Source organism: Diabrotica virgifera, chromosome 5, assembly GCF_917563875.1.
Source record: "Diabrotica virgifera virgifera chromosome 5, PGI_DIABVI_V3a".
Classification (NCBI taxonomy): Eukaryota; Metazoa; Arthropoda; class Insecta; order Coleoptera; family Chrysomelidae; genus Diabrotica; species Diabrotica virgifera.
In genome coordinates, this window is record NC_065447.1 from 262,164,011 (window position 1) to 262,188,078 (window position 24,068).

Here is a 24,068-nt window from a genome sequence, read left to right on the forward strand (position 1 = left end):
GGATATAGTTGTGTGTACTAGTTCAACCTGCTTTATTTTTAATCATTCTCTTAATCATTTGTCTCACTGTCACAAAATTCACACCTGCATCTCTTTCCATACTGTTCCTTTATACTAGCCGTCTGTTATAGTGATGTTGAAAAAGTAACTATTTGTTACAAAGTACTCGTTACTTACGAATACCGAAACTAACGATTACTATACAGATAGGCAAATAGTTACTTTGATTACTCTGATTACTTCGTTACTTTGTACCAATCGCATCAGATCTAGTAACAACTATTGTATCTACTTTGATTACTTTGATTACTCTGATTACTTCGTTACTTCATACCAATCGTATTAGAGGAAGTAACGACTATTATATCTACTTTGATTACTTTGATTGCTCTGATTACTTCGTACCAATCGTAACAGAGCGAGTAACGACTATTGTATCTACTTTGATTACTTTGATTACTCTGATTACTTCGTACTTCGTGAAGATCGTTATTATATCGGAATACCTATACAAAATAGCTACCTACTGAGGAATACGATTCTCGATATGATTACCGGTACTCAAATACAAATGTAACAAAAGTAATCATAGTAATCAAATCATTGTTATCCCTTAAACAGCTCGGTGAAGGTCGTTGTTATATCGGAATACCTATACAAAATATCTACCTACTGAGAAATACTATTCTCGATATTATTAGCGGTACTCAAATACAAAAGTAACAAAAGTAATAATAGTAATCAAAGTAACGAATACTTTAAATGATTACTTTATACAAAAGTAACGATTTGTAACGAATACTCGAAACTAACTATAATCAACATCACTAGTCTGTTACTATCTAATATCGTATGTGTCACAGTGTCTGGGTGTCCTCAGTATAATCATTCATCTGTGCCAGCCTTTCTGAACCTAGAAAACTAGACTATAAAACTTTCGTGTCCTATGAGCACCTGCGTTCAGAAATAATCCAGTCGCCTGTGACTATATTCCCCCCCCCCCCAATCTCTTAGGTTTGGGAGCAGCATCTTTGTCCACAAGCCCTTGTAGGAGTCCGTGTATGGAGAAAAGCAGCCACATACAAACAAGGGTGAAGGCAAAAAATAAAAGAGGCCAAGACTCAATTTGGGCTGTAGTGTTATAGATGAGAAGAAGTAAGGAGTGAAAATGATAAAAATAAAGAGGACATATTTAAGAACTAAATGACTTACTCAAACACATACTTAAATTTAAACTTTACAGGAGAAAGTTTATTTTTCCCCTAAACTATGCACTTTTTGATTCACCTGGTAGATACACGTGCAGGGCTGATGCCTGCCAGGTCATGGTTTTTAGCCTTGGTGTGCCATGAATTATCACTAGACAAATTTCTAGCCTTACAGGGAGACCGTTAGTCGGAGGGTTCACTAGCTCTTAGAATATTAGGATGGCAGCGCCATTAGCAGCAGATGTAGAAATTTAAATATTAGTAACAATGCAGCTCCTCCTTTTTCGTCCATATAATATGCATAACTTCCATGCTTCGAAAATTACCTGTGGCAGCTTGGTAACAAACACATGCTAGAACATGCACATCAATTTGAAAATACATAAACAACAATTTCCTGTTGGTTAGTGAAATATTGGCTTTCGGTTACTATTTATAAATTTATATACACTTACTATAACCAACTTTGATCCACTAGCATAGTGTGCGTTAAACTCAACATCCATTTTGGTAAAGTGATAATCACAAAAGATTAATGGGGTATTAAATGACCAACATTAATTATTTAGGCAATGGCCACGGTATCGATGAGTGAATTTATGATTAATACTTTATAAATATATCCACAATCACAACTACGAGCATATCCACACACATCGCTTTTGATTTTGATTAAAATTACTACAGGCGTGTTCGGCTACACTGACAAAACAACTTACTCAACTCACGCCATTGATATTCAATTCCAATCTTCTTTAAAGCTCCTCCAGACTACTCGGGAAGCTACTCGAAGTACGTTGCTACACTTTCGTTCAAGTCAAGTCAAGTCAAATTTATTGATCACATGCGACATTATACAAAGTACATACATGTATGAGACACGTCAAAGGTACAGACATACATTTTAAAAGTATATAAATTAATAAATACGATAAAACATACTTAAAAGTTATTTTTAGAATAGGGCTCTAGCTCACAAATATATTGATGTACACACCTCCGAAAGTTTGACCGATGTAAATTCATTCGTATGCATATCTATTGGTAATTTGTTAAAGAAACTTATGGCTGCATAATGTGTGCTACCTTCCAACAAAGCAGAACGATGTTGTGGAAGCATAAAGTGATTGTCTCTGAATCTTGCTGAATAAACATGGTTAAATTGAAATTTATTAAATTCATAAATTTTGCAATGTAAATACATTATACACGAAAATATATACAGACCAGGAATTGTAAGAATATTGTTTTGTCTAAAGATGCCTCTACAAGAATCTCTAAATTTCATTTTATACATTATCCTAATAGCTCTTTTTCTGAAGTACGAATATCTGCTCTAATTCAGAGGTACAATCCCAGACTTCAATGTCATATTTGGCTATTGAGTAAAAATGATGAAGAGACGTGAAAGAATTCTCAATGCATAACATGTGCTACTTAATCTGGATTTTAAATTAGAAATGTGGTTTAACCATGTACAATTACTGTCTAAAAGGACCCCCAGCAACTTCGTGCAGTCTGTTTTATCTATTGCTGCTTGTATGGTGGCTTGATGGTTTAATAAATTATTTGACGTGAAAATCATATACTTTGATTTCTCTTCATTCAAAACTAGTTTGTTGGATGAGAAATAACTGTTGATGGTGGATAGTATCTGTGTAGTTTTATTTTGCAAATTTTGATCAAATGTTCCTGTGACTAGAATGTTGGTATCATCCGCATAACTGATGATGTTAACCCCAGTCAGTGAATTAGATACCAAAGCTATATCATTAATAAATACTATAAAAAGTAGAGGACCCAATACACTACCCTGACGGACACCATAATGGATATCCAATGTGTTTGATTCGTTTACAAGTCCATTAGATGTTATCTTTACGTTTTGTCTTCTATTCTCTAGGTAGGAAGTAAACCATTTTACAGTTTTTTTAGCAACAAATTATGATTCAAAGTGTCAAAGGCCTTGGACAAATCGAGAAATAAACCACATGCCTTCTTTCGTCTGTCCAAAGTCCAAAGCATGCAACACTAAGCTGACGAAATTTGCAAGAGCTGTAGTTGTAGAATTAGAAGATGTAAAACCATGTTGAAAATTTTGCAAGACACTATGCTTTTTTAGGAATGCGTTCATTCTAGTATAAACCAGTTTCAATTATCTTTTAACACACAGATAAGAGACTTATGGGACGGTAGTTGTTAAGGTCATCTTTATCACCACTTTTGAATAAAGGGATTACAGTAGATAGTTTAAACATACTAGGAAATATTCCTTGTCATTACATTACAAATATCCGTCAGTGGATCTGCGAGAGCGTGAATGCATTGTTTTAATAACTTAGGGGAAATCTGATCAAAACCACAACTGTGTGTGGATTTAAAACTTCGTTCAACTTCGAGGAACACATTCGCGCGGGATGATACTAACTTCGAGTCCTTTGATTCGGTCGCAAAAACATATAACAAGTGTAATTTCTCAGAGGCGAGCCAAGGTTCTACGAAATGCCTCTCCAGACTATCGTATTAACCTAACCTCGATTAACTTCGCGAGTAGTGTGGAGCACACGATAGTGTGGAGAGGCACTTGGTATAACCTTGGCTTGCCTCGGAAAACTTCCACTTGTTGTCGGTTTTTGCGACCGAGTCAAAGAACTCGAAGATTGTATCTTCCCGCGCGAATGTGTTCCTCGAAGTTGAACGAGTGTGTAACGAGGCACTTCGGACAACTTTCCCTAGTACTTCGTCGAGTAACTTCGCGAGTAATGTGGAGGAGCCATTACGTTCTCCTCGTGTCGGAGGTTGTATATTGTCGAAGCAATTCTCATTTCTCATCCTTATTCAATTTTCCAGTATTGTCATTTTTTCGCCTGATTAAATTATCCAAATATTCCAATTTTCTCTTTTTGTGTTCAAAAATTTCAGATTTTTTATTCATTCGACGTAGTACTGCAAACTGGGAAACCCTCGAGTACCCTTTTGCTTAAGAATCCATGCTTATATACTGTTCAGTAAGTACTAAATACTTCTTAATATTTTTTCACTAATGTCATCCACTCTTCTGAGATTTGGATTATAGCGTTATCTTTTAGCGTTATCCTATCTTCCGTATCTTTATAACAGAGTAGGTATGGTCGTTGTAATCATTGTATCGTTTCTTGAAACACCATATCCTGTTGTGATGTTTTTATTTTGATCTTGGTAGATGTTTTCTAATTCCTCTGTCCTTAGACCCGATTTTTTTGACCGTAGGACAAAAGTTTATACTGTAACAGCTCTTTCACCTTAAGCTAACTAAGACATAATCGTTAATGATGACCATCAATTATATTTCTTTCTATTTCGAGCATTCTTCTGCTTCTTTATTTCCACTTCTTTTCACTTATGATTGAGTTTTCAATAAGACTGATATTAAATAAGTAATGTCAAAAATGAAAGCCCATAAATCATCGTGAGGTAATGTAACAGTATTAAAGTCTATGAAACATTAATTAATGCATCCTAGATTTACTGAAGACGCCAATTAAATGAGAAAAACATCAAAGTCAAAAAGGCAAAATAACGGAAGATAAAAATGGATATAAAAGAAATAGGAAAGGTATAAAAAAATATCTTAACCTTTGGCAGGGATCTCCTAACACAAAATATCGAATTCACTGCATACTAGCTCAGCGCAACATGAATTTAGATCGAAAGTATTGCTTTTTGTAGATAAAATATTGATACAAAACCGAATTTAGGTTAGGATTACCTAAGAGGTAACACTAACGGGAATTTTATTGGGGCTGAAATTAAAATGATGTACAGGATTATTTTATAGAATTTAATAAAGTAATGCAATTTAGACAGGATGTAACGTATCGAAATTTTGACACGTTACTTACAATATTAGTAAATGCCCTATTTCGGATATTTGAAAGAACCTTTATTTCTCAGTGTAGGCCTACGCTCGTATATTTATTATTGTGTGTATATAATCCATTAACGTATATAATTAATTCAAGTTTCTCTGGAATGCCGCTTGCACGATACGGCCCAACTAGGCACTAGGCGGACATATTGGTTTCACTTTTATTCTTCGGAAAACAAATCCGCGTGTCGTGTATTTGCAGCTCAAAATACTTACTTCAACGATAATAGACTAAGAGCCGGGATAGGTAAAATTTGCTACACTCTCTTTACCCTGACAATTAGTACAATTAAACCAACAACCCCCTTTTAATTGATAGTAAATTAAATTTTCATCAACATAGTTGGACTTACTTCAATTTTGAATAGGAACCACAATCATCAACCTATTTATAAATAAAACATCTTAGCAAAAATATTTTCCACTTAATTATTTGGTTCCAGATGTTCTTTAATATAAATGGATCCATTATTCGCTAATTAATTCAACTTCATTTGAATTATGTATAGATGACTGCATACATTCTGGCCAATTATCTATTTGCATTATAAAAATCATTTTATACTTTACCTATATCTTACATAATCAAGGTACTTAAATGTAATTATAGCCACAACTTTGTTGATGTTTGTTATTACTGTTTAAAGAAAAACATTTAAAACAAATCTTTTATTACAATTAGTTGGCTGTGGTAATACAGGGTAACTTTTACGTCACGTTGTCGGTTTGTCTTTTGACACCTTTCAGAAACATAACTCTTTTGCATTTAGTTGCCATTAAGTCATTGGAATGTAAACAACTCAATTTGGATTCCACGTGTTGAGAAATTCATTACATTACCTTAGGGCATTATCCTAGTTGCCATGTGACCATCATAAGGTATTTTATTAAAGTATGCACTTTTAACGCATCTATGTTATATTTAAAGGGTTTTTACCCGAATATTTTTTTTTGTGGCTCAGCTAGCATCTAGTTTGTAAATATAACCAACTTGCTCTAACCTTAGTCAAAATTTAAATACCAACTTTACATTCAGTAAATCGGTTATACTTATTTTTAGATCTAACACTGATGATGATTTTTTATAAAAATCGAAAACGTTTTGTTGTGAGGTAAAATTTGCTTATCATTTTAAGCATCGTAATATACCTATGCCGCCAATTTTTAGTGGCATATGTGTCGACTGTGGCGCTTCAAACTTTCCACTTATGGACAGGAAAAATAAATTAAAGGGTATCCCCCTCACTTCCTGTATTAAAATTTTTCATTTTTAAAGTTCTCTAATATGTAATTAAAAAATAGGATTCAATGCAATTATTTTACCTCACACCCCCTTCCCCCTACCACTATCAACAATGTTGTCATTTTTCGTTTTTATTTTTTTAAGTGCAATAATAAAACAAGTTAAGAAAAATAGAGGGTACAAAATGAGAGATAAAAATACTTAATCAGTTACGCTGATGACACTGTGTTAGTAGCAGAGTGAGAAGATGACCTACAAAGATTACTACACGAATTCAACATTAAAGCAAAAGAAATAAATATGAAAATATCAGCCCAAAAAAACAAAAAGCTTAGTAATATCCAAAGAACCAATAAGATGCAAATTGGAGTTAGACAACCAAATTATACAAGTAATGGCTTTCAAATACCTGAGAATTAATCTATCAGCCGACAACAATATCGAAGAAGAGGTAAAAGACCAAATAATTAAAGCCAGTAGAACGACCGGATGCCTAAACGACATAATTTGGAAAAACAAACACCTAAGAGTGTAAACAAAGGCCCGAATATAAATATAAGTCAGTTATTAGACCAGTTATGACTTACAAGGCCGAAATAAGACCAGATACAAGCAAAACACAAAGACATCTGGACACCAACGAAATGAAGGACTACAGTACAGGGTAATAAATGAGGAAATCAGACGCATTTGGGGTAGACAATATAAATACCTGGGTAAAGAACAGAAAAGAAGAGTGCAATCAACACATAAGCAGGGTGTCTGAATCAAGGATAGTAAGAATACGCCCAAGAAAAAGGTGGAATGACAATTTAGGGACAGAATGAAATACACCGGAAAAACAGGCAGTACTGGGTGTATAAAACAAAAAAAAAGAAGAAAAAAAATTGACACATATAGTCAAGGCTTTTACAAAACATGTATATTTTTTATAGACCGGAAGTTTGAATGTCTTTAATCTCAAAAGAAATTTTGTATTTTTTTTTTTGAAAAAAGCGTATTACATACTTTTTTTAAGGTGACTTTTTTAAGGTTTTTTTTTATTTTTTTTTTCAGATTTTTCCGCAAGGTTCGCCACTTACGAAAATCAAAAAAGAAACTCTTTTTTATGGGGTTTTGAGGATTTTACCTTTATTATAGACTTCAATAGATCAAGTCAATGTTTATTTATAAGTTATATGAATATTGAAGTAGTTGAGTTCTTTAGAATATTCAAAAATTAGAGAAACACATTCAAATCCCATAAAAAACACTTTTTCGGATTTTTGAAGGTGGTGAACCTTACGAAAAAATCTGACAAAATCTGAAAAAATCTTACTAAAAAATAGACATGTTATGTAAAAGCACAGTATAAAGGGGGACAGTGGAACTGACCGCGCAATGTTCCCAGTCGCTTTTGCCCCACTCTCGCATTGCTAGTCGCATAAAAACGTACGGGGTTTAACAGGGAAAACCCGCATCCACCACTGGTGAATTACCAATTGCGTACTGCCGGTATTACTTCATGAGATCAAAGTGCCGACATGGAAGAGGTTTTACTGTCCCTCTTTATACTGTGGTAAAAGCTTCAACTATGCGTGTAAACTTTTTGAAATTTTAACATTGATTGCATGCCAACTAAAAAAATAAAAAACGAAAAATAACGTTTTTGATGGTGAGGGTGGGAGAAGAGGCTTAAAAAAATGAAAAAAAATTGAATCCTGGAAGTAAGGGCGTGTATCCTTTAACTGATTTATCCCATCCATAAGTTGAACGTTGTATGTGGTTGCGTCCACTGTAGACGCATGTGCCATTGAAGATTTACGGCATAGTGCTCATACGTTTTTTAGGTTCTTTAAGTTATAGGCTTTTATCGTGCCTAAAATAATTAGCAAATTTTACCTATTTCGGCTCTTAGTCTATTATTGGACGGTTAATTATTAATCGATAAATCATGTTTAGCCATTTTCACGACGTGTGGCATTTAGCCATTCGTCTTTGTGCGTCGGTTCGTAAAGCTCTCTAACGAACTGTATACTTTATTCATGGTGATTTAAACGAGAGTAGGTTGTGATTTATATTTCTAGTTGAATTTCACTATTGTTGGTCTCGCAGGTCTATGTACATGTACATTCCTTGTTACTCGTATCAAATTATATTCAGTGAGGAAGTAAAAAGGATTTCATTAGTTTAAAAAGTTAGGTCGCTTTGACGAGTCGAAAAATCATCAGTCTAGAGCTATTTTAGTTCTGGCGATTTAATGTAAATACCTCATGATTAGGTTAGTTATGGTTATGCTCAGAACTTCTTTTAGTCGTGGTGTATTCTTGTGTGTTGAAGCTTTGTTTACATGGGTAGTGAATCGCGAGCAAGCGCCACAATCGTGGTGACACCAATCTTAATAATTGAATCGTTTATTTCCGAAAGGGGTCAAGTCGCAAAAACCTGCTTTTGAGAAAAACAAAAAAAAAACGTGTTTACATTCAACAAAAATTTTATTTATATAAAATAAAAATTCTCACTAATAACCTGTAGTGTTTGTCAAAAAGTATTGCATTTTTCAAAAATTTATCTTGTTAATTTGTTTAAGAAAAAAATAAATAATTTTTTGCACTTGGCCCCTTTCTGAAATAAAGTTGGTGTTTACATTCAACAAAAATTTTATTTATATAAAATAAAAATTCTCACTAATAACCTGTAGCGTTTGTCAAAAAGTATTGTATTTTTCAAAAATGTATCTTTTTAATTTGTTTAAGAAAAAAATAAATAATTTTTTGCACTTGGCCCCTTTCTGAAATAAATTTGGTGCTTACAAAATTTTTAAGCAAGGAGTCATGCGTTGTTTGGCCCCTTTCTGCACTAAACGCTAATTTCTCTGCGCTGCCAAGGCAACACTATGGCAGCAATTGATTCCTTTCTGCAACAAAAGCTGTATTTACGTTTAAATTAAAAAATTCAATCAAAAACTCATTTTGTCAAAATTAGTCACTTGACCCCTTTCTGAAATAAACGATTCAATTTCAGGCTGTGGCCATGCCTCATTTTGACTTTAATTAATGATTTTTCTAGATACAGAACTATATATTTATTAAATCATAAAAATAAAACGGTAAAATATACAGGGTGTTTTAAAAATGTATGTCATAAATTAAATCACGCACTCCGGGGACAAAAGTAAATTTATTGAATCCAACTTACCTTAGTACAAAAGTGTACACAAAAAAAATTGAAAATGAAAATCGATTATTTTTTCATATATCGAAATCTCTTAGAGATTTTTCATTGAAAATGGACATGTGGCATTCTTATGGCAGCAACATCGTAAAAAAAATTAAAGTGAAATTTGTGCACCCCATAAAAATTTTATGGGGGTTTTGCTCCCTTAAACCCCCTCAAATTTTTGTGTACGTTCCAATTAAATTATTATTGTGGCACCATTAGTTAAACACAATGTTTTTAAAACTTTTTGCCTCTTAGTACTTTTTCGATAAGCCAGTGTTTATCGAGATATTTTGAATATTTGTCGAATCCACCACATATTTGTATAGAGTTAAGTACCTGTGATAATACCTGTTAATAATCTGAAAATTTATTTATAATTTACATTTTTAGGTATATTTTGAAGAAGAAGCCACATCTCGATAAAAGGTGATTTACCAAAAGAGGCTAAGAGGCAAAAAAAGTTTTAAAAACACCGTGTTTACCTAATGGTACCACAATAATAGTTTAATTGGAACGTCCACGAACATTTGGGTGGTTTAATGGAACAAAACCCCCATAGAATTTTTATGTAAACATATTAAAAAAGAAGCAGCATCTCGATAAAAATAGGCTTATCGAAAAAATACTAGGAGGCAAAAAAGTTTTAAAAACGTTGTGTTTACCTAATGGTACCACAACAATGAATTAATTGGAACGTACACAAAAGTTTGGGGGGTTTGAGGGAACAAAACCCCCATAAAATTTTTATGGGGTGGACAAATTTCACTATAATTTTGTTTTAAGATGTTTCTGCCATAAGAATCGTACATGTCTATTTTCAAAAAGAAAATTTCCAATAGTTTTCTATATATTGAAAAAAAAAATCGATTTTCATTTTGTAACTTCAAAGTGCTGTAACTTTTTTTGTGTACACTTTTGTACTAGGGTAATTTGGATTCAATCAGTTCAGAGTCACTGGTATTTGTAGGTTAATCTGACGAATCGAAAGCATATAAATTGTTAAATGTAGATACAGGTCGTATTACAATTAGCCGTAGTGTGTTTTCCAAGATAAATATATATGCGTCGAGAAAAAGGAGGCGAAAAGTGAGGAAATATCCATTGGGTTCATGATGGAACGGGAGAAAATAGAGCCAAACGACCGACGTAGAAGACAGAGAGGAAAACAGTAAAATAAATCACTTGAGAAAAGCATTCTACCGAAAGAGCTGTAGTGACAATAACACTGGGGAACAATTTGAAACTTAATTTCTGTTGAGTTAGATTTCTTAGCTGTTTTCTATAGAATTAGGCATGCTGATTTCAAAACTGTTTTTAGTTTTCTTCTATCACGTCACGTTCTTTTTCTATGGGGGTGGGGCGCCTGGTGGGAGTAATGACGCTCTGATAACTGCAATTTTTCTAGACTTGCCTGTTAAATTCAGTTATGTCTGTTATATTGTGGTGAAACGTTGTGTTTCGGTTAGCAGTATTTAATATTTTGTTACTGAAGTGTATAGAACTGCTTAGTGTGTTTGAACTGAAACGTTTCCTCATGGTTACCTCTGCTCCTATACGTCGTAAGTGCGAAAACAGCCCCGATTCGTTTTTTTATATATGTGGCAGTTTTACCATTCCCAGTCAAAGGACAAACATTAGTACATTTGTCAGACAAGCATATTTTGCCTATTTTAAAGTGAAACTTGGTGATCAAGATAAAGTATGGGCACCTCATAAAGTGCATTTCCGGGTTTACGGATGTGGACCAAGGGAGAACGTGCTAAACTTCCATTTGGTATACCTATGATTTGGCGTGAGCCCAAAGATCATTCAAGTGATTGTTACTTTTGTATAGTGAAAACATCAGGATATAAACAAGACAAACAAATGTAAGATAGAAGTATCCTAGTTTACTGTCAGCTACACGCCCAGTGCCATATTCAGCCGAAAACCCCGTGCCAGTTTTCAATGAATTTCCCTCTTTGGAAGAAGAGGAATACGGATATGGTGCAGTTGAAAGCTACTCCAACGATGAAGATTTCGAAATTTAAGACGACTCCGCACGTAAGGGATTCGAACAACAAGAGCTAAATGATTTGGTGCGAGATTTGGGACTATCCAAAAAAGCTTCAGAGCTCTTAGCATCACGACTCAATGAGAAAAACTTGCTTGAAAAGGGTGCCAAGGTATCCTATTTTCGAACACGAGAAAGGGCATTTCAGCAATATTTTCAAAGTGAAGGTGGATTTGTGTTTGGCCATAATGTAAGTGGTTTAATGAAAGAATTGGGAATTTCAAACTATGTATAACGCATCTGACTCGAGACTGTTTATAGATAGCTCAAAGTGGAGCCTGAAATGTGTTCTCCTCCATAATGGAAATTTATTTGGTTCTGTTGCATCATGAAAGCACGGTACCAAGGTAGATGGGATGTACATATGATGGCTGACTATTTTTGGAGCATCAAGCGCGAATGTACACAAACTGAACACTCCAGAAAAAGCCATAAACGCAAATTTTTTTCTTAATTTGTCAGTAATGTTCATTATTAAACAATTTTATTTGTATGAACTCGATTTAACTTAAATTAAATGATTTGTAAACTGTATTGTAAACTGATTTTTATTTTACGTTCCTTTATATGCATGATTTTTGAGGATATCCTGTAGTTTAAAAAGTTGACGTGATAGAGAAAATCTGAGGTCATTCTCAGATTCAGACGCCAAAAATTAGTGAAAAACAAGTGTCAGATCTAACTCAACAAAAAATGTGTTCCCCAGTGTAATTTGTAATTAATTTTGTGGAAGCAATGAAAACCAAAGTTTTCAATGGTTCAGTGTGAGATAAAATAATCTTCTATCAAGTAGCGGTCGAATCCATCACAGGGCCACTGTTTGTTTCACGATTAGTTTACCGTGAATATACGATGCTATTAAATATTACTTTAGCAATTAAAGTAATATTCGGCGACACTTTTCGATAGAACTCTTTATTGATTGCTAGAGGTGTTTACAGATCAAAGTTTTGTTCGCTACTTCTTACTAAAATTACAAAAAGCGCTCGACCAGAAATCCCGTGTCGTGGGAAAGCAAAAATGTCTTTATCTCTTCTACAAAATTTCACTTTGGAAAAAAAAAACGTAATTAACAAATCGTCATCACTGTTCTTCTAAGAAGCAGCAACATAGCTTGCCTCGCACAAACTTTCCAAATACCTAACTTTATAAAGAGAATCAGGAATACAATTGACAAATATTACCCAGAACTATGGGTAAGAATGAATGTATTTTAATCTATTAAGATATTTCTGTAAAATAATTTACCCAAGCTTTAGGAATGTTCTGATATGCATCTACATGTAAAATAAAATCGAAACAACAAATTAACTAAACCATAAGGAGACGGAACAGCCACCTTAAAAAGAAGGAGCCCAATTTGAGGCTGGAACTGGTAATAAATACCTAATCCTGGAATCAAAAGAAGAGAAGAGGAACACATAAAATATACAATGTGACCCACAAAAATAATAGGTACATTAGGCAGTACTAATTTTTAAAACATTTCGCTTTATCTAAATCTAACATCCAATCTACATTCACCTCACTTTTCTCGACTATTTAACACATTGGATGAATAACAAGAGCGAGTTAAACACAAAAACAGCTACATCTCTCTAATCTCACTGAAATGATTCGCTTTTGCTCGTCGTCGTTAAGCTTTCTTTTGAATTGAAAGATATCTCTATATCGCAAGAATGAAGTTTTGTAGTAGTTACTGTAATTCTCTTCAGAGTTGGTAGCGCTGCTTCGGCAAACTTTGGGACTCAAGTTTCAGACGATGAAGTTTCATAATAAAGTTTTTCAAAACGTTCTTATCCAGCCGTGCACGCATAATAAGGCATAGATAAGCAAATTATATTGCGTTAGGGTTTTATACGTTTATACGCCTCGTTTCGTTTCTAAGGGCTGCTTGACAAATTACAAAAGAGATTGTCTGCGTTTTTGTACATTGTTTGGTAGAGCAGTCCAATAAGTTTTCGATACAAAATAGATAAGTATGTACGTAGAATATTATATATATATATATATATATATATATATATATATATATATATATATATATATATATTGTTGTAGAATTGTTTTTTTTTTTGGAAAAATTCAGAAAATAAATTTATATCGGGACCACGAGATCATAGATTTTCTTCACCCTGTATATGACAAAAAATTGTATAGAGTCTAATTTAGTTAATAAACAGTGCTTTTTCGGGGAAGGTATTAGTAATCGTTAATGTGGTTTTCGTTAATGGGTTTTTTGAAAGGATTTACAGACAATGGTTCGAAAATATTGGAAAGTGCATGTTATTTGTTTTGTAAACATCAATAGGATTTTTGTAAATAATTCGTAGAAGGTTTAGAATGTAAGGCCTTTTGTTTAGTTTTTTTGAAAAAAACGATAGTAATTTGATGTCTCTTAGAATTTTAACAAAATAATAATAATAATAATAATAATAAAGACTTTTTATTCATTTGGTATGTAAAAACAAATAAGCATATAGTTACAGCACATTGAAGAATATAGAACAAAAGCAAAAAAGTTAAACCCTATTGGGATAACATCGGGCGAAGTCTAGCTAAAGCTACTCTTACTTAACCAAATGCTAAATAAATAAAAAATTAATACAAAAATTGGTTGGTGTTTCTTAGGAAAGGAAAGTACTATGAATGTTTTGGGTAGAGAAAGATCGATGGAAGGGATGAGAATGTGGAGTCGGAATTTCAGAGAGAAAAGATAGACACTGTGTAATGAATATCGGGAGAGAGCAGTCCAGTTTTTGTTGAAAAGTGGGAAGTCAGTGTAAAGTGGTGAAATCGGCCTTTGCCAGCAGAATCAAGTTGAAACGAAATTGTTGACCGGTTGAGAAGTAAAATTTTCCTTTGTCCGAGGAAGATTCCTCTGTTCTGTCTAGAACGAGTAGCTGATTGGTATCTATTTGCACAAGATATCGAGCAAGGAGAAAACTGAGTGGAGAATTCGAGCGGTTCCTGGTTTTGTTTGTTTTTGAAGCAGTTTGGACGAGAGGGACCTTTTCGCAACATTAAAAGAGTACGTGTGGGAGAATCAAGGACAACGCAATCTAGGAAAGAAGGAGTGAAGAAACAAAAAGGTTAGTCAAATCATTTGTCGAGACGGAGAGACCTTGTTTATATCCACACCATATATGCTCATTTTTTTGTATTGAACAGTTCTATAACTCAGTTAGTCATTCCAACTTTAAGTAATCAATTCAAAAGGAGAAAAGTAAATTTTATTAAATTTAGTATGAATAAACAATAATTTATTTAAATAATTTTTTTTTTGTTAAAACAAGGACACATCAGAATTAAAGCTTGATTTGTTAAGTAAGAAATTGTTGCAACAAATTTAGATTTTAGTATTTTTTTTTTCAAATCTTATTTATACGGCATATTGGATAAATAAGTAATAGATTACATTTATATTGAATGTGTTTAATTTCCCTGTTTTATCCTGGAAGGAGTAAGCAACTAGAGATACTAGAAGCCACAAATCAAAGATATTGCATCAAATACAAAATTAGCCCTGAGAATAAGGTTTATTAGAAAATTTAATTTGAATTTGGTTTTGTTTTTACATAGGCAGAAATTAAAATAATTGAGTAATTAATTAAATTAAGTATTTGCTAATCAATCTAATAAAAGAGATAAAGTAGAGCATAACAATATATACCGTTATTAGGCGTCAACGCCCTTCCGGCAGGGATCTATGGAGGAGTATCACCAAGCCGCAAGCCCTTATCCCTTGCCGTACCGCTTCTTCATAGGCCGATCAGACACCTTGCTTATTCGAGACCAAGCCGTAGATTCTATATAGAATTTTATACTATGACGTTGGCCTTTTTTATTTTTCGATGACCGGGCCAGGAATCGAACGTCGATCGTAAATCCACTAGAGTTGCCGATTGAGCGCTTCAGTCCACTAAGCCATCTGACCGATTACGTAGAATATTCCAATGTTTTATTTTTAGTTTGTTTACAGTTGTTAATTTATTTACCGGTTTTACACTAACGTCTCGAACACTTACTTTACCGCACAGTGTGGAATCATGAAGACTAGACAGGTTCGGTGATGCCAGGACTATAGACGTACAAATTAACATAGACCGAACATACCGGCCTCGCGATCTCTTGCGGTTGTTCGATCTGTCTCTCTTTAGCGCATTCAATATCCTCACTCCCTTTCAAATTATATATCCTCTTAAAAAGCTTCATTCTCTCGAGTTTTCTAGTTAGCCTAGAACCTAGAATCATTGAGGAGATGGATTGTCACGTGGACAACCCATCTGAGGTATGTTGTATTCCATGGATTTTTCAATGAGGTGTTTTATTGTTTGCAGGTGGTCGTTGGTGCCAAACTTTGATCGAAATCGCATTTGTTCTCTGTTTAGTTCTGTACAGGTATATTTTTTTGTCCAATCTTGTTGTTATGATACTTCTGAATAGTTTGTACATATGGCGTAATATGCTAATTGGTCCATAATTTTCTAGGTCAGTTTTATCTCCTTTTTTATGTAGCAGAATCTTTACGGCCTTTTTCATTTAATCGTATTACCTCATATAAATCTGTCTATTCCATATTTACCAAACTTACTCTAAATACAAAAAGCACCCTGTATATTACACAAATAGCGCATAGTATGTTGCATTTACTAAGTTACACATGCATGTGTTGACTGTTTCCTATCAGAGTCTCCTCGTACAATTACAGAAAGACACATATAAACCGGGCGATAAAGCAAACTCGGGAGAAAAAGCTCAAGCAATAGCAAAAAGTTGTTGTTTAAGCACGACTGTAAATGTTTCCCCCACCCCGTCTTTTAAGTCCGACGGCCAAGTCTCTCTCACGCTGAAAAAGTCGCTTGTTTGCTGTTATTTATCTTAGTTTCTCTACTGACTTTTTTACTTACTTTAATGACTTGACAGTTCAATTTCTTATCTCATTTAGTTGGTCTTCTTTGAATTAGGATGCTGAATTTAATTATTTCAAATGCAGGCGACCTTGCTTGAAAAGGAACTATTGATCGCTATATCAAGTAGAAGGACATACTCTGAAACTTTTTAAAGTTTGTTGTTTAATTAACCGCATGATTTTAGTAAAAAAGTCAGAGAACTGAAACAAGGTAGAATATTTGTATACAATTTTATCAAATAATAAAAATAATCAATATATAATAATAACAATGTATCCCCTTTTCTTCTTCATTTCAGGGTTTAATTCCTCAGGGTGAATTTCTCAACATTTCTTCACACCTTCAGAGAAGCTACAAATGTACATTCGGTACCATTTATATTCAGTCTCTCTCGTATGGAGCCAATACGAAAAGAACATTTCATTCAACAGGTTATGAACGCCAAAAGGCGTCGGTGGTACCTGAATCACGCACGTAAAACGAATTTTGGCGTCAGGTGGCAGCGAATGTGTTAATTGTCGATTGCATGTGTTCTCACTTCTCAGTCTAAATAAGTTCTGTTGTATTTGTTCGCTATTATCTCGTTGTTGTCCATCCTTATCGATTTTTGTATGTTTTTTACGTTACTCTGTGAGCTCATGGTGTTTTTTGCTTCTATTAGTTTGAATTTTCCTCCCATTTAAATGGAGTTATAACCAGAATAAAATACATACTATATTCATATCTCAAAAATAGGTTCTGGGAGTGTGAATGGGTTTAGAAGCTTAATTTAAAAAAAATATTTGACTTAGTTTTAAAAAAAAATTGTTTGTTGAAAAACTAGACAATTTTTTAAATTATTTCAAAACTAACAAAGTTTAAAAATAAAAATTTGTGTAAAAAAGAAATTATAAAACATATTATAAATTGTCGTTTCTTTCTTACTGAAACCATTTCAATCACAATTTTAATGATGAGCTGCAGGTACTATTAAAATACATTTTATTGGTTTAAAGTATTTTTTGTTGCGGTTTAGTTTTTGGTATTAGCCGTTAATGTTTACACACAAAAACAATAAAACATTCCATTACTTTCGCGCTTTAGCAAACCTCATGCATATAGTTGGCTTTATTTGTTTTGGACTTGTCAAACAATCCTTCATTTGTTAACCCTGAAGTTTCTAAAGCTGTATATGAATAATATTCCGGGATCGGGCTGAACTCGGCAATTCGGGCCCACTTAAGCTTTTAACGTTATTTTAGAGTATTCAACGGGTATCCACAAAACGTTTTGCTAATAAACTTATCGGGATAACGACCCAACATAGGGCTTGCTCTATTCGACGACAATGGACTGTGAAATCCTAGTACTAAGAACAGAGTTGGGATATGGCCCAAGTTAACTATTGTTAGATAACTGGTTTATAACTTCTTCTTGAACTTCCTTTAGGAAACTATCCTTTACAGTGACTATTACATACTAAGCTACCAAAATCGTTCCGGTTATATTTTATTGCGTTAGCGAATTTTTTCAATAGTCGATCAGGGAATAAGAATAGGGCTTTTCATTCACAGTCATTTGTTTCGAGCTTCTGTCATGTGTCACGTAGTATTAATATATCTACGTCATACGTTATTGGTATATATCAATGATACAAACCAAAGACGTATGACGTAGATATATTAATATTATGTGACACATGACAGAAGCTCGAAACAAATGACAATCGATCAAAAGCCCTATACCCAGTGAGTAGATAAATATCACATAAATTTGTACAAATCGTCATCGTACACCGATGTCATCACACCTACTTTTTGGAAGACATCCTCTCTTTGTTTTCTCAGGAGGAATTCACTCTTCAGGACTATTTATTTGTCTTCTGAGATACTCTTTTGGTGTCCGAACCATGTCAAATATCTTTTCTCAATCTTCTCGCCTATTATATATTCTTGTTCTTACGGTGCCTATCCATTCCAGATGTTGGCAATCAGCATGTCTATCCTAATTTTGAATGTTGTTATTCTGAATAGTCAGGTTGTCGATATATTAAACCACTTTCTCAGATTTTGAAGTCAAGATATTCTTCTTCTCCCTGGTCTTGACTTTCCAAATACTTTGCCCTGAAGAATGAGTTGCAACAAGCCATATCGCTCATCCAGAAGAAAAGTGACACAACTCAAAAAATGCATAAATCAAGGTATCTTGTTAAATTGACTCCAAATATCATATACTTTTATCAGGAAAAATGTCACATATATGTTTACTTCCAACTTCGAAAGATGGCGATAGTGTCATTATTCCTTTGATGGTAAAATGAATACGTTTATTCTGGAACAATGACACTTTTCAGTTATGTTCTGACATTCGACGTGAACTTTCTTTATTTATCACAAAAATCGTTGTATTTCGAGAAGTGTCTTAAGTATTTTTCGTTAATTTAAAAAAAAAAGTGGCCAATGTTTTAAAAGAAAAGTGACATAACTCAAAATTTTGATCTTTTTTCTATGTTTAATCAGATACCATATTTTTTTTTGGTTTTGCCTCTTACACAATTAAAAACATTCGCTTAGCCATATTCTTCGTTTTTAATTTATAGATTTGAAAAGTTACCGTTTAAAATTTACAGTTAAATTAAGACCTAAAAAATTTATTTTTGTCTCCCCTGAAAAAAGTGGTTTTTTGAGTTGGGACACTTTTCTTCCGGATGAGCGATCTGTTAATTCCTCATAACATTGCCAACATATTCTAGTTTGCGCTCTTTGATGGTGTTAATAATCTCGTATTCCTTGCCCATTCTACGTAGGACCTTAACATTAGTCACACGATACACCCACGAAATTATTAAAATGCGTCTGTAAAGGCGAATTTAGACTATTCACTTTAGAAGTACACTGCGGATGATTCATCTGCAATGAAAGGTATAAATTACTCTTCATCTACATTTCATCCCAGATGCACATCCAAAGTCAACAGTGAACAAAGTAGAAGGTGTTCCTACTTTAGATGAACTGGTTGGATAATTCATCCACAGTGAATCACTAGTGTAAAGTGTAAACTTTTCGGATCCTATGAACATTCCATACCATCAAAACGCAGTTGAATGATTTTTTTTGACACGTAAAATTGCTTTTCAGAGGAAAGACGAACATTATGTATGTATTTCTAGAAATATATCGTAACCATGAGTGCCTGTGGAGTAATAAATCGGAGGACTACCAAAAATTGAACATCCTTGAAAATACATACCGGTCTGTACTAAAAGAGCTACATTTATCTGGATTAAATATAGGCGACATAAAATCAAAAATAAAACTATCCTTCTTCTTCTTCTTGTGCCACTCCTATCGGAGATTGGAAATCATCAAGGCTACCCTGACTTTGTTTACAGCTGACCTAAAAAGTTCATTAGTGGTGCAGCCAAACCACTCTCTCAAATTCCGCATCCACGACATTCTTCTACGGCCTGGATTCCGTTTTCCTTCTATTTTTCCTTGCATTATATTTTGAAGTAATGCGTATTTATGACCTCTCATCAGGTGACCCAAATACTCGAGTTTTCTTCGTTTTATCGTTAATAAAATTTCTGGGTCTCTTCCTATCCTTCGTATTACTTCAAGATTTGTGATTCTTTCAACCCAACTTATCTTCAGCATTCGACGGTAGCACCACATCTCGAAACTTTCAATATTTTTTATGTTGTTCTGTTTGAGAGTCCAGGCCTCTACACCGTATAATAGCGTGTTAAATACGTAGCCACTTAGCATTCTTAATCGTAGAGGGATGCTTATATCACTGTTGCAGAAGAATTTTCTCATCTTTATGAAGGTGGCCCTGGCAATTTCGATACGTCTTTTTATTTCATTGTTTTGGTCTCCAGTTTAGTTTATTAAAGTTCCCAAGTATTTATAACTTGATACTTTTTCAATTTGAATGCCGTTTATACTAATATGTGCTGGTTGTGTCATGATTTTACTGAAGACCATATACTTGGTTTTTTTGATATTAATGTTTATGCCATAATTGTTGCAAGCAATATTTATGTTTGTAAGTAATCGTTGTAATTCTTCTACTGTTCTTGCAACTAGTACAGTGTCGTCTGCGTATCGAATATTATTTACAACCTCTCCATTGATTACGATTCCTTCATTTGCTTGCAAAAGGGCTTCCTGACAGATGCTTTCACTATATACATTAAATAGCAGTGGTGACAAAATGCATCCCTGTCTTACTCCTCTACGTATTTCTATTGCTTTTGATATCTCGTTTTCTATTTTGTATTTTATATATCCACAATCCACATATATCCACAATATATTTACTATCCACAATCGCTCTATTGTTCAGAGTTAGCAAAAATTGGGAAGTGAGAAAAGAGTGGATCAGGACGTGCTAATGTTTATACTCCTCGTTTATTTGATTCAAGAGGCAGACTCCATCTGATTTTTTTCTAATTTTCGCCAATTTGAAACGACTGTGAAACGAATTCCCTCAGTGAAAATGTAAATTTTTAATCTTTCCAACCTTTTCGATCTACACTTTCACTATTCATCTATCATCCGCAGTGTACATCTAAAGTGAATAAGTGTAAATTCACCTTAACACCTCATCTCGAATGCTTTGAGTTTTCTTAAAGAAGCTTAGGAAAGTGTCCAGGCCTCTACTCCGTATAATAACGTAGAAAATAGAATGCATTTTATGATACAGTGGTAGCAAGTGGTAAATCACATATCTATAGCTCAGACTGTCATACAGCTCAGATCATCTTCATCTTCCGCGGTCACTATTTGATCATTAGTAATAAAGAGTGTAAAAAGCTTCTGTTTTTTCACCGTTATTCATACATTCAAAAAAGAAATTGCCTGAAGATCTAGAAACACTGCACAGGGGTGTGCATCAATTAGAGCAGTATTACTTTTAAAAATTTATGCTTAACCTCTGAGTGGCGCTTTTCTGCCATGGACGTGAATAATAATTTCAGTGAATTCTTAGATAAGCTTATCTGTATCTTCAATAAAGCATTTCCTTTAATTGCAATTAAGCCAAAATATCACAAACCCTGGACTACTAAAGGTATCCGAATATCTTCCAAGAATATGCGTTCTCTTCTCTACATCAAGAAATTTACTACCAACGTCTCTATCACTGAATATATCACCAAGTACAGGGCAACCTATCTTAAACTTATAAAATCAGCTAAAAAAGTCTACTACCAGAACCGTCTGGGAAGCTCCAAAAGTGTTGCAAAAGAAACTTGGTCCATAATAAACGATCTTCGAAATAAAACCCACACTGCTCAAACATTTTCCCTTCCAGGCCCTGAAAATCTAAATGAATACTTTGTTAATGTGAGTAAAAATATTACATCAACTATTTTGCCACAACAAGATCCCATTTCATATCTCCCTAATTTAAGAAAGGTCTCGAATTCATTCTTTATAAAACCAGTCGTTAAATCTGAACTAATCCAAACAAATAGTATCAAAAGCAAATCTTCCTGTAGTACTGATGGTCTATCGATCAAAATTTTTTCTAATCTTCCAGAAAATGTTTAAAAGTCCTCATCTCACTAATTAATGATTCTTTTGAGAAAGGTAAATTTCCAGAGTGCCTGAAGACAGCCATCATTATTCCTCTTCATAAGGGTGGTGAAATATCTAATACCTGCAATTATAGACCTATTGCACTACTACCGGTACTCTCCAAAATTATTGAGAGACTCATAAAAGCCCGACTTATGTCCTTTCTAGTTGAAAACAACATTTTATCACAAAATCAGTTCGGCTTTTTAAATAATAAATGCACCACTGATGACATGTTTTCTGTACTACATGAGGTTTATCAAGCACTGAACAATAATCTTTACACTGCCACCGTTTTTTTGTGACTATGCCAAAGCTTTTGATTGTGTAAATCACAACATTTTGATAAAAAAACTAAATTTCTACGGAATTCGAGGCATTTCTTTAGATTGGTTCCAATCTTATTTGGAAGATAGGAAACAACTAGTTAGAGCAAAGGATAAAGACTCTAGTCTCAAAAACATTGTATATGGGGTACCTCAAGGTTCAGTATTGGGTCCTCTACTTTTCCTTATCTTTATTAATGACATCACTAATTTAAAAATCGATGGAAACATCTTTCTTTTTGCTGATGATACCAGTATCACTTGGAGCAACTCAAATATTGCAACTCTTCATGCTACTATAACTTCTGATCTACTTACAATAAAAACCTGGTCTGACTCAAATTTACTCTCGTTTAACGTAGATAAAACAGTAGCATTGTCTTATAAAGGAGATCTTCAACCCTTACCTCTTAATAACAGCCAGATCAGTACCGTTGATTCTGTAAAATTTCTTGGCATTTTTTTAGACAGCAACTTTAAATGGTCCCTCCATATCGATTTGTACGGAAGAAACTCTCTTCAGCCTGCTATGCTATAAGATCTGTTTCGAATGAACTCAATTTAGCATCTTCCAAAATAACATATTTTTCTTTGTTCGAGTCACATCTTCGTTATGGTCTTCCTTTTTGGGGTTCTGGTACAGCTGCCCAATTCGATGTTATTTTCAAATTACAAAAAAGAGCTATAAGATATCTGTTTGGCCTCAGAAGAACAACACACTGCAGAAGTTACTTCAAAGATCACGGAATTTTAACCCTTCCATCTTTGTATATTTTAGAAACTGTTTGCTTAATTCGTAAACATCTACATGTCTTTCCACCAAGACCTAATCATCACTACTTCACGAGAAATTCTACGTTTGACGTCTATTTGCCGACCCCGTCCTCGGAGTTAGTAAAGAAATCGATATTATATTCCGCAAAAAAAATGTGCAACCATCTCCCCCTACAACTAAAATCTGCACCATCTTTTCCCAAATTCCGTAAACTCACAAAAGCCTACCTGTCTGAAAGACCATATTATTCAGTAGAAGATTATTTTAGTCAATAACTAAGAAATTACAGTACCCTTTGCACAAGTAGTAGTTTTATTATTTTTTTATCTATATTTGGGTGTCATATGCAGCAGCTTAACTTTTTAACTTTTAAACCTTTTTTATTAATTATTAGGTAGACTATGGATTTGCAATTTATTTAAATTTTTGCAATTGATTATTTCTGTTTTAACTTCGATTTATTTATTTATTTTATTTAACTTATTGACGATTTATGTAATTTTAGTAAATTGGATTGTTACTGTTTTGTTTGTTTTTACTATTTATAAGCTTTGTCGATAAAATTGTAAAATTTTTCATGGCAATAAAGCATATTTCTATTCTATTCTATTTAACAATCATTGATCAGACTGTTATAGAAAACCACTTGAGGATGTGATTATTTAAAAAGTCGTCAAAAAAACAAAACCGTCCACAATTTCTTTTTACCGACATTTTGAGACGTTTAATTTAAAACTCAATTTTTATTGAGTGTTTTTCTTGCTCGATTTAAGTGAATATTTCCATATAACATCGCCAGGTAGTGCTTTTCTTTCATCAAAAAACGTGGGTTGCAACAAATGCTCCGAATGAATAGGGCCTCCGAACATTTTTTAATTCTT